The 12,745-nt window shown below is 35.8% G+C and overlaps 1 protein-coding gene across 5 annotated transcripts in view; it reads right to left on the bottom strand.

Moving 5' to 3' along the window:
• Nucleotides 1-12,745, bottom strand: part of FAM172A (family with sequence similarity 172 member A) — a 362,785-nt gene that overhangs the window by 87,223 nt on the left and 262,817 nt on the right. The window lies entirely within an intron of this gene.

The raw sequence follows: 12,745 nt of genomic DNA on the forward strand, positions 1-12,745 counted from the left end.
AAAAATAAATGACTAATATCTAAGTGACACCAGTGGTTTTTCTTTGTGCATGTAAAAAAAAAACTGTGAAAATGATGGCTGAAAAAAGTATCGTTCACCTAAGCGTGCTGTGAGGTAACAAATACAATAAGAAAATTTTGATTTTATACAATTGACGCATTAGGGAGTCTGTATTAATGTTACAAAAAGAAACTTAGTTTTACAAAAGGGCAGTCTTTACACGTAGCCTGATATACTTAAAAGATGGGACCCACAAAATTTTGACTTAGATGAAACTCTTTGGGAAAATGAAGATGGATAATGAGTGTTATGTACCATCAAACCCCAAATGCCTTTGATTTTAAGATTCACCAACACTCCACATACCACTTGGAAAAAACACTGCCAATTAAGCTATGACACACTTTCCTATCACATTGAATGCAAGATATATTATTCAGACTTCAAGTAGTTGAAACTGTCTTGTAATCACAACGAAACACAGTATTTTATAATAAATTGATTTGTCTATCAATATATTTAATATGTTTCTTCTCTGTGTGTGAGAGCAATCTAACTTTGAAATAGAGTCACTAGGTTATATTAAATATCCTTACTGTATTTAAAGCATTGAGAGGACACTGATCATACATTTTCTGTCTTCTCTAAGGATAAAAGAGGAGGAAGAGCAAATGATGCATTGGGGATTTCAGTTTGCTTGACTTGTTGATATCCCCACTTCTTCCCATAAAGGATTTAAGGCAGATAACAAGAAGATCACATACAATAAAATAATTAGGGGAATAAGAAACAGAAAACCAGAATTGGGGAAAAGGACAACAGCAAACAGATTGCAAGAACCTATCTTATTTCAATTAGACATAAAAATAATTTGTGGATAACATAACAGATCCCACATTAAAAAAATCTTTTTACTGCAATTAAAAAAATCAAACATAATATATTTATCTGTGAGAGTTGAGGGACAATTTTTCCCCAAGTATAGAACTCTGGTAATCTGAAAGAATTTCTATAAAACAGATGATTACAATCTATTACTATGGGTTAGAAGAGAGATACCAAATGAAAGCATGACCAAGAGAGAAATTAAATATTGGGGAAAATAAGCCCCAAATATTAGCAGCTCTCCCCTGAGAAGAGTAATTTGAAGCATAATGGATAAAGTAGGATTAATAGGAAGAACTAGTGGACTAAGCCTGTGTATGTTCAAGTGTTAAAACTGGTCTATGGTACAGATGCTATTAAGCTATCTTAGGATCCAGGTGAGGAAATGAGAGGTGCCAGCCCAGGACCCGACAGCACTGGCGGGAATGAATGCTACTGCAGCTAGGCCCTCCGCGCAGTGGCACACGGAATCCGTAAACACAGTAAAATGACTCAGGGCATTGTGTGAACGATTTCAAAGTCACAAGCATGAATAACAGTCTGCTGATGGATCAGTTCAAGTGTTCAAAATATAAGATCTCTGGTATTGAGTTATCCCATGTTTTCTCTTCTCTCTGCATCAGATAACATACGCATCTGATTGTGACACATATATTAAATATTCCAAGAGACCAGAGAAACTGATACAAGGATAACTCTAGTGGACATATCCAAAGCTCTTCTTTGGGGAAGCACACAGTCTTCAAGTCACCCAGTCCTTTGCTGGGCTGCAATTACAATGTCCTCCCCCCGTCCCATCCCCTCACTAGACATGGCTGGCCCAAGCTGGTCATTCACAGCCAGTCCTACTATTCGGTCTCCTTGGCTTCAGTGATTAGCTCAGGGATCATCACAGTACCCAGCAGGGCCAATAAGAGTTTTCACTAAGATTCTTACTTGAATGCTAGAGCTTTTTATCTGGGCTAATGCTGAATAGAAAATGTTGCGACTAATTGGAGCTACCCTCCCTTTCTATGTGAAGGAAACCCCTGTCTGCGAGCAAGAAAGAATGAGGGCAAGAGGCAAGGAAAAGTAGAGAAGGAGATGGAGGGAGAGTCTTGGTCACAGAGTTTGAGCTCTAGTATCTAGTAGTACCAGAAGCAGATCTACCCCTGGGCCTTTCTATTTACATGAATCAATACCTGACTTTTTTTTTTTTTTTTTTTGGTAAGCAGGTGAATTGGAGTTATATAATTTATAATGATGAGCGTCTGTACTAAAACAGAAATTGAAAAAGCTACATTATATTCTATACTTTTTTCAACTCCTATAAAATGTGAGGCTGATATTAATGTGTGCATATTTGAATGCATGTGTACACATCTGAATCTGTAAAATAACTACATAGTAAATTTTACTAGTGGCATTTTTTAAATGTTAATACGTGTTTAAGGGCAAGAAGTGTCTGGATTAGCCATGCAAGTCCTATAGATAACTAAAAAGGGTAAGCCAAAGTAACTCATACCAAGTTTCCTAATACTTTAAAATAATGAAGGAAGGAGGGTGGTGGGGGAGGAGAAGTGATTTACTCTGATGTTTTTCTAGGCACAGTTAAAAGTAGCTTGCATTTATTGACAACACAAGAGTTTGGTATTGGGAGGAAGTGGCACAGGAACGTACTGGGGAATAAGGGAAAGCTAGCCTCAGATCATGGTTCTGTTGCAGATAATGTCAAATAATGCAGTTGCAAATATACAATTCACTCATCAACAACTGAGAACTGGGTATATCTATTTCTCTTGCTAAGAAAGCAGAAGACCTTGGACAATAAATGCTTTTCCAGAATGAATTTTCATGTTGCTTGAACTATAACATATCAACCGCTTTAGGAACTGACTGGAAAATAACTGTCATCTGGCATCATGCTTCGTGTGAGCTATATTCCACTTCAAGTTGAGTTATAAAGAACTCCAATAAAAATATCTCAGTGTTCTCAAAATAATTACTTATCTCCTACTTTCTAAATATCCTTTTTAAATTCCAACATAGTTAACTTCGAGAAACCTAAAGTTTTCAGGCTCTCTGCCTTCTAGCTGTTCTCCGCTGATAGGAAGGGTCTGGAAGGGCAGTTCCCCAATGGAATGCCCCAAACACGAGCCGGACTCAAATTATTTACCTAACAACTATTTCATTATAGAGACTTTGGGGATTTTCAGATTTATAGAAGTGACCTCAATTCATAAGACACATATCTGTCAATGCTGGATCCTAATAGATTTTTGGCCTATCTTCAAAACAAACTTTGCTGAAATAACTTACACTAAAAAGGGTCACTCAGTATTTAAAGACAAAGCATGGGTGTCAAGACTCAATGTGTTTATTGATGGCTTCTGACACTGGTGGGTTTGCAAGATTTAGGAAAAAAATTTTAATCTTCTTCAAATTCTACACTGATACTATGGAGTCATTTTAGAAAGTTTCTTAAAAACTACTTTAAGTGTTAAAGCATTTCAATATTCACAATGGAAGCAACACTGGACTTTGTAACTGAAGATCTATAGGTTTTGAATTTTATTTAAAAAGGTATTATTAAGCACTGCATCTTTCTTTATGCCTTGCTAAGTACTTTTCAATAATTCTTATGAGAGTTTCTGTTTGTTTTTTGGTTGTTAGAATGATTCTGTACAGGAGCATATCAATCATTTTTATTTCATATGCAAATAAAACACAGATGAAATTGATTATTTATCTGAAATCAACTGTCTGGTATGCACATTTACTGATATCAGTTCTGTCTCTAGTACCATGCTGGGCACCCTCTTTGGATGTGAGCTGTGGACAGAGACAGAATGACTGTGTTCCACGACAGTCAATAAGGTTTCCAATCAGATTATTATTATTATTATTATTTTTTTTGCAAACAAAGGCAACTAAGCTACTACTTAAGACATTGTCTTTGGTGCCTGATGGGTTTTTCAATTATCAAACTCTTCTCAGTGTTTCTTATGATACTGTAATAAACTAAAAGGAACTGATTAATAGCTTTTTATCAAAAGCCTACTGGAGACAATTGACTCTTGAGAAGAATAGACCAGTGGATCTACTAACCATTAATTTCTCCAGATTTGCTGATCAGTAGTGCAAAAGCAAAACCATCTGGAAGCTTTACGCCTGTACAAAACTATTTTATTTCCTGGAACAAAGGCCTTCAGAACCTTGGATCTTAGTATTAAGACTCAGGCTATTTGTCAAAAGCCAATATAAGAACCAGTCATGTGAAGAAATGATTTTGTGTCTTAAACGACAGCAACAGCAACCGAAGTACTTCAGTTCAAGACATTATCTATTGTGTTATTCAATGTCTCCTTAAGATTGAGATATTAATCTTTAAATTTAATGTTGAGGAAATACTTTTCCTAATGCATTCTGAAAGATTCGTTTAATTAGGCTTATGCACTGGGAACTACGTAGCTTTTTGCTACGGCTGTCAGGATTTTAGCCACTGTATTTAACTCTCAATTGCAGTAACTAATCACAGCCTGGATTCCAGTCTAAACCAAGCCCTTTCTCTTTTCCTCCCATTCCTGACTTTTGGTCTTCCCTCTCTCCCTTCTCACACCCTCCACTTAACAACCCCTAGTCATCCTTCAAGTCTTCCTCAGCTCAAGTTGTCCCCGCTCTAAATGGGACAGACAGCCCTCACTGACTTAGATGCTCCTTCCTCTGTGTTGCTCTTCTGTCCTTCCCTCTAACACTGCCCACTGGTGAGGTGATCCTTGGTTTTCTCACTTCTTTCCTCTATCTAACCCAAGTGAACCTGGTCTAATTCTGAATCTTCAGTGTCCAGCCCTGAACAAGTGCTTAGTAAATACTCCATCTGTGAGGAAGTACAAGGGTACACTACTACTGCTTATGAGACTGTGGAACCTGGAGGAAAAGCAGGAGTTAGTTTGGGGCCACAGCAAGGATGTCCGGGAGACGGCCCAAAGCTGTTCTGCTGGGCATTATCCTTTTGCATGCCATGGTCTAATGTATTACCTTTGATCTACACAGCTCATACTCTGCATAATAAATTTACAATATGACTATCAGTATATGTGTGCACATGTTTTTTAAAAGAACAGGTTAGAAACCAAATCATTACTTTATTTATACTTTCAAAACTTAATAATATTTGCACAAATATTGAGCACTAAAAATACATGTAGTCAGATACTGTAATTAAATGTACATGCAGATTAGGACAGGCAGAGTTTCACGGGTGAGTCTTAGAAGGCATATGGAGGTGAACATGCTAACAATTTATAAGATGTTCCATTGAATAAATGGAATCAGTATTGTCCTCTTTAAAACAATGATAGAAAATCTATACTTGCTTTTTTGTAGAAAGTGGTATTTCATTTATATGTGGTTTTATTTCAACTGCATTATCACTGGATCAACTGTGAGAAAATATTTAAATCTCACAAATTCAGGCACCTTTTGTTTCCTAAATGTTCACATGCTGTATATATGTGCACAGAGAACTTTCACCAAATAATTAGTTTACTGACTAGTGCAAAATTCTGTTTAAAAATTTTAAAAATACAATTTTTTTTTTATGGAGGGTGCCATTTTTGGAAACACAAATAAAAAGGATTAAGATTCTTTCACTTCTCATTTAAAAGTATAACATTCTTGTTAGTATTTTCCTTAAAGTTCTTGGCCCAGAAGATAAAAATTTATGGCTTTAGATTAACTACTTTAATGATGTGACACAGAAGCAGCAGAACATTCTTTTCTGCCTATGGTGCTGGTGTGACTGCCTTTTCAGGAGAGGAAAGAACAACACAATAAATCCCCGTATGGTAAGTCTTTTCCCGCCTCTTTAGTTTAAATCTCAATTTTGCAAGCAGACTGGTGCTGTGAAAATATGTTTGAAACGAGGTAATCATTTGTAATATTTTCATGTACTTAATGACTTATTATACAGAAAGAATGATTTACATTTCACATACTGAGAAAACTTACTGTCTACTTAAATTTAGCAATGTTCTTAAAACTATCTATGAAAACAATCAGTGTCTAAACACTTGCTATTGGCTGTTGCACCTCTGCTTTTCATAAATACAACATGATCACAGCAAATTAAAGGCAAGCCACTTGACTGTCCTGTTACATTAGCTTGACGAAATTAGTGGCTGGCAATGCTTAGCGGAAAGTGACAAGGCTTTCTCAACAGGCTCACATACCGATTTTCCTGGGGAAAGGAAGAATCGTATTTTTATCAAAGTATCCAAAATTTCCTTCCTAAGATAATGCCTCTCAATCTCGCTGATGAGAGTCCAATTGTTCTGCTCCTAAAATAGATAGAAATCAGTAGCTACTGTAATTCTTCAGCCCGTAAGGTCATTCATTGGGAGGGAAAAATGTTATTTTTCTTGAAATTTTCCTGAGGGGGAACCCTGGAGTGGTGATGTTACCTGTGTGAATGGCCTCGAGACAGAATGCAGATCTGGGGCTGTCTGACTCTATGGCTAATGCTCTTTCCTTTCCACCACACCAGCTCTTATTTAACTCCTTTGCAGGAAAAAATAAACAAGTCTCTCTGGGTTCCTACACCTTCTTCCAAAACACACACCTATATTTTCTCTGTATCAGGAGTGGCAGGTGTTTCGGGCTGAAATGAGTTCCTCTCCTTAATTTATATGTTGAAATCCTAACCCCCCAAACCTCAGAATGTGACCTTATTTGGAGATAGGGTCTTTACAGAGGTAATCAAGGCAAAATGAGGTCAACAGGGTGGGCCCTAATCCAATATGATTGGTGCCCTTATTAAAGGGGGAAATCTGAACACAGAGACATGTATAGAGGGAACACAGTGTAAAGAGACATTAAACAGAAGGCAGCATCTGCAAACCAAGGAGAGAGACCTTAGAGGCCTTGAACATATCCTTCCCTCACAGCCCCAGAAAGAACCAATCCTACCCACGTCTTAATCTTGGACTTCAAGTCTCTGGAGCTGTGAGACAGTAAATTTCTGTTGTTTGGGCCACCAATCTGTGGTACTTTGTTGTGGCAGCCCTGGCAAACTAACACAGCAGGCTTTGGACAGCAAAGCCAGAGCACGTGGATGTTCAATGAAGAAACAGCATGAGTAAAGGCAGGACTGTGCTTGCATTTGGGAGGCAACTGTGACCACAGCAGGAGACCAGGAAGGAAAGGTTTAAGTGGTGATCACAGTAGGAGGAACACTGTCACCAAACTCTGTCCATTCCTATTCCCTGTATCCTTGTAGCCTGTACATTCAACCTGCAGTGCATTGTTTCGTTCTTATTCATGGAGACTCTTACAATTATTATAGCTAGAAACAACTTCAGAGATCATTCCTTTCAATTATAAGACGTTATATGGGTTTTCAAAAAGTCTATCTAAATCCTTCCAAAATCTTATCATCCGTTCCCCTTACTTAGTTGTCATTTGACAGCTAAGGGAACTGACTTTATAAATGTTTTCCAGTTACTACAATTTCAAAAGTCATTTCCCAGTATCAGATAGTAAGTCTTCTAGCAACTGAAACTACTGTCTCTACTTTTTCTTTTCTTTCATTCATTCAGTTTTGGCTATTGATCACTGAGCACCTACTATGTGAAAGTTCCTATCATGCAAAAGAGGAATTTACAAGCTATACATAAAGCACAGATAAGGTACAGTGAAGATATAATGAAGAGAAAAATGATTGGGTGCCTACTGTATAAAAGGGAAGTCCTAGGGGTTTCTTATTATATGATCTGATTTTATCTGTTTATCAACTCTCACCCTGTGGATTGCTAGACATATACTACTGATGAGAAACTGAGGCTGAAAGATGTGTTTGTTTGTTTGATGTGGGTGCCTCAGCATACTTTAAGCTCCCTGAGGGTCAGGATGAACCTGTTTTGGTTACCACTGTATCTTAGCACATAGGACACCACCTGCTATATAAGGTACTCAATATTTATTCAATGACTACATTAACAAATCATTGAATCTAGCTTAAATTTTAATTAGGCTGGCATTTTAGCTTGTTTCCCACAAAAGTTCATATGCTGAAGTCCTAAACCCTAGTACCTCAAAATGTGACATTATTTGGAGAAAGGATCTTTATACAGATAATTATATTAAAATGATGTCATTAGGGTAGCCCTAATCCAACGACTAGCATCCTTCTAAGAAGAGGAAATTTGGACACAGATATGTTCACAGGGAAGATTGTGAAGCAAAGGGTAAAGGATACCATCTATGAACCTGGAACAGAGATCCTCCCCCCATAGCTCTCAGAAGGAAGCAACCCTGTGACACCTTGATTTCAGAACTGTGAGAAAATAAATTTCTGTTCTTTAAGCCCCCCAAGCTGTAGTACTTTGCTATGGAGCACTAGCTAACTAACACATGGCATACTGAAACTAATTCTCTTTCCACAAAAAAGGTCTATGCTGAGATTTGCCCACTACTCAATCAATAATACCCAAAGTTTCACAGCTGTTCCAGGAGCATCACCATCCACTCTAAGACAACTATTCCACTTAACGCATCTTATACACTGCCCTGGCCACTGCACAGACTTCTAAAAGAAGGTCTACACCATACAACCTGGAAGGAAGAAGAGGACTAACTATCAAACGATATAGTTACTCCTTTTGAAAAGAAGAAATGATGTATAACAAGTTGTACAATTTTAGAAGGGAACATTGATTTTAAAATGTAGTGAATTCCAGGAAGGCTTCACTTTTTCCTTTTCCAACCATAGTCTTTGGCAGGCCGTCAGCAGAAGAGTCAATAGCAGAAGTGAAGCTGGTTTGTATTTTGTGATTTTGTTGGATACTGGAGGAAGGAAGCCTAAGAAGCTCAAGTTCAATGCCAACAGAGCTAATTTTGTGGCTGCAGAAGTCAGAGCAGGGCTCACAGCTAAACAGTGAGGTGGCAGAGCAGCAGCCCAACTGACCTGCCTGCAGGGTTGTTTTCTGGAGGTGGCCCGTCAGGGAAACCACAGTCTTCTAAAGCTTCTTGCAATGGTTCTCCTCATTGGTGTCTCCACAGACACGCTAACACCTCGTTTTAAGGATTCTGCTGGGTATTGGAATAGATTCCCTTCATGACAGTTCATCTTTCAATCAGCTAGGGCTGTAATCACAGGAATGACCCTGCCCTCAAGTCTGAAAATCCACGGATCTCATTTGTATTCATCTAGGTGCTTCAAATATGACAAGTAGGGAGAATACTACTGTGAAAAAACCAGGATTTTGATATTTCCGAATGCTTTTTAAAATTGAAAAGTAAACATTCAGAAACATGAAAATGATTTGGGCTTATATTATATTCTAAATATAGGTTAACTACTCTGAGGTATATAAACACACTAATTGTAATTGTAAATTACCATGCTGTGCCGGAAAACAGACATATGGCAGGTGTCTTCACTCACTGAGCTACACTGCAGCTCTTTAACATTAATGGGCATCTGATTTTTAAAACCCCTATTTTTTCAGCAATGTCTTCCTAACTGACATGTCCCAATATTCCTTCGTTTGATAACTGGCTTTCTTTTTGTAAGAAATTACAAACTTGACTAAAAAGGAAAAGGCCAGATTTATTAGTCTAAAATATTACTTTATAATGAGAAATTACCATTTAGAGACAAAAAAGACCAGAAGAATGACTATTTTTAGAAATCCTACACTGCCTAGAGACTTCATTTAGAAATATTTCTTGAATTTTTAAATTGTATAATACATACAGTAGATTTTTAAGAAAATTACCAACACCTACATATACGTATATATATTTTACGATATGATATATACCCTTTTCTTTAAAAAATAAAAAAATGACATCATGGAGTTTAATAAACTGTTTTGCCTCATTTAACAATCTATCTCAAACTATGTTTGTCAATTTTTATCATATATGGTGTTTCTTTTTATTTACTTAGTGTTTTGTTGAACATTGTTTCTAACTTCTAATTGTTAAAATTTTTTAAAAAATGCTGTGATGACCATCCTTACCACTAAATTTTTGCAAACACATACAATTATTTCCTTATAAACATTCTTAAAAGATGAAATGATGAGCCAAATGGAAAACGCATTTTAAAAACTTCCCATGTGAATCACACAGTAGCCTTTCGTGAAGGTTGCACCAATTCACATGCTCATGAGCCAAATACTTGTTTCTGTTATTTTGTTCATTATGACCACAATGCTGTCTTCAAATTATTGTAGTTTCATAACACCTGGTAGGACAAGGCCTCCCTATCTCTTTATCTTGAAATTTTCCTTATTTCCCAAAGCTTTATTCTTTCAGTTTAGAATCCCTTTGTCAAGGAACACTCCCATATTCCACTAGGATTTTATTGGAACGGCATTGTAGTTTACATTGTAAAAACATTATTCCACATAGATAATATAATTTTGTACTCTAAAAAGAATTAATCAAAAATAGATTCTGCCAAGGAAACCAGTACTGTTTAGTAAGCAGGACTGTTTATAGACGAAAGTCATAAACAAAAGTGGTTATTCTGAAAAAGAAATCCTTATGGCATAGTTTTAGTATAATAAACAATGATATATAGTATATATATATTAAACATATGAAATTACAGAAAATAGATGCTATTTTAAGAGCAAGATAATGTTTTGGAATAAGGACAGTTTAATATCTCAAGTTTTCTTAGACAAGAGATGGGAAAACTTCTAGGAAAAGAAATTGTTCTTTATGATAGGAATTAATTAAAGTGCCAAGGACTGATAAAAGCATAAGTACAAGAAAGGCAATAATTAATACAGTACTTAGTTCGAATTTGAAAGACTGATAGAAGGAGGGATTCAGGGCCTTTATACTATCCAGAGCTAGACATATCTAGAAAACACAGACTCAAAGAGAACCACGAACTGCCTGTTAGACAGGCACTGTATCAAGGGAAAACTCTTGAAAATAAGATGGCCAATGGGAAGCTGTTTCTCAAATTCTAAAATCGTAGATCCAGAGAGTCATGGTCCCCTTTGAAAACGTAATGAAGGTTATCATCATCGTCTTCAAAGAAAATGTACATATGTACAAACACACTGTTCTGCTTATGTGTTAAAGGGCTCAGCATCTTCAGGATAAGAATGCTTGCCTTGACTAGAACAGACAATTCCAAAATTTACATGAACTGCCAAAGCAGTCTTTTGTAGGTCTTCTCTTCTTTTTGTTATCTTTTCTTGTGGTTTGATGACTAGAGAGGTTCCTTTAACATTTGTTGTAAAGCTGGTTTGGTGGTGATGAATTCTTTTAGCTTTTTGTTTATCTGTGAAGCTTGTGATTTCTCCATCAAGTCTGAACAAGAGCCTTGTTGGAAAGAGTATTCTTGGCTGTAAGTCTTTCCCTTTCATAACTTTAAATATATCTTGCCACTCCCTTCCAGCTTTTGGAGTTTCTGCTGAAAAATCAGCTGACAACCTCATGGGAGTTCCCTTGCATGTTATTTGTTGCTTTTCTTTTACTGATTTCAGTATTTTCTCCCTATCCTTAATTTTTGTCAATTTGATCACTATGTGCCTTGGTGTTCTAGTTCTGTGAAAAATGTCGTATTTTGACAGGAGTTGCATTGGATATATCTTGTGATTTTTGATTTGCATTTCTGTGATATTAGTGATGTTGAGAAACTTTTCACATTCCTTGGGGCCAACTGCATTTCCTATTTTGGAAAAATGTCTGTTCAGTTTTTCTGCCCATATTGTAAATGGGTTGTTTGTTTGCTTTTTAATTGAAGTATAGTTGATTTAAAATGTGTTAGTTTCTGGTGTATAGTATGGATGGACTTGGAGGGCATTATGTGAAGTGAAATGAGTCAAACAGAGAAAGACAAATACTGTAAGATATCACTTACATGTGGAATCTAAAAAAATTCAACAAACTAGTGAATATAACAGGAAAGAAACAGACTCACAGAGGTAGAGAAGGAACTAGTGGTTACCAGTGGAGAAAGGAAAGAGGGAGGGGCAAGACGGAAGCGGAGGATTAAGAGGTACATACAATTATCAAGTATAAAACAAGCTACAAGGATGTACTGTACAACATGGGGAATATAGCCAGTATTTTATAATATTGGAGTAAAGGAGTATAACCTTTAAAAATTGTGAATCATTATATTGTATACCTTTAACATATAATATTATACATCAACTATACTTCAATTTAAAAAATATGACATTGTAAAATAAATACATAAAGTTAAAAAAACCCAAAAAAACAAATAAAAGGAACACATCTAATGTTTCATGATTAAGAATAAGGTTTGCTGTTGGTTTTTGTAGGTATTATTTATCAGGTTTTAAAAGTTTCCTTTTATTTCTAGTTTGTTAAAGCTTCATAATTATTAAATTCTACAAATGTTTTTTCAAAAGGAAAAAAGAATACTTAACCTTGTCTAAAGGAAATAAAAGATAAAGAAAACATTCGATAAAGAAATGTTTTTAAAACGATGGCAAAGACCCTATTGAGCCAGTGGTTGGAATTTATGTTTACTGTTTTTTTTTTTTATTTTTTTGGAATTTATTTTTAATGTTTTTAATTGAGGTTGGGGGAAATCTGGCAAATATAAAGATTTTGCACTATTTTTTGCTATCTGCCTTTACTATTCCACTGAAATTGTTCTCACTAAGGGTACCCATGATATTGTTGTTAGTGAAATGATATATCTTACTCCACTTCTTATGTTAAATAGTAATATTTATTTAACATAATTGTTTTTATTTAGTATTAATTTTATTTTTATGATTTTATATAATGTATTATAATAAACTGTCTTATTACTATAATAACAAAATATTAAATAATACTTAAAATTATCAAAAATAAATTTGATCTCTGTATATTGGAC

Source organism: Camelus ferus, chromosome 3 (assembly GCF_009834535.1).
Source record: "Camelus ferus isolate YT-003-E chromosome 3, BCGSAC_Cfer_1.0, whole genome shotgun sequence".
Taxonomy (NCBI): domain Eukaryota; kingdom Metazoa; phylum Chordata; class Mammalia; order Artiodactyla; family Camelidae; genus Camelus; species Camelus ferus.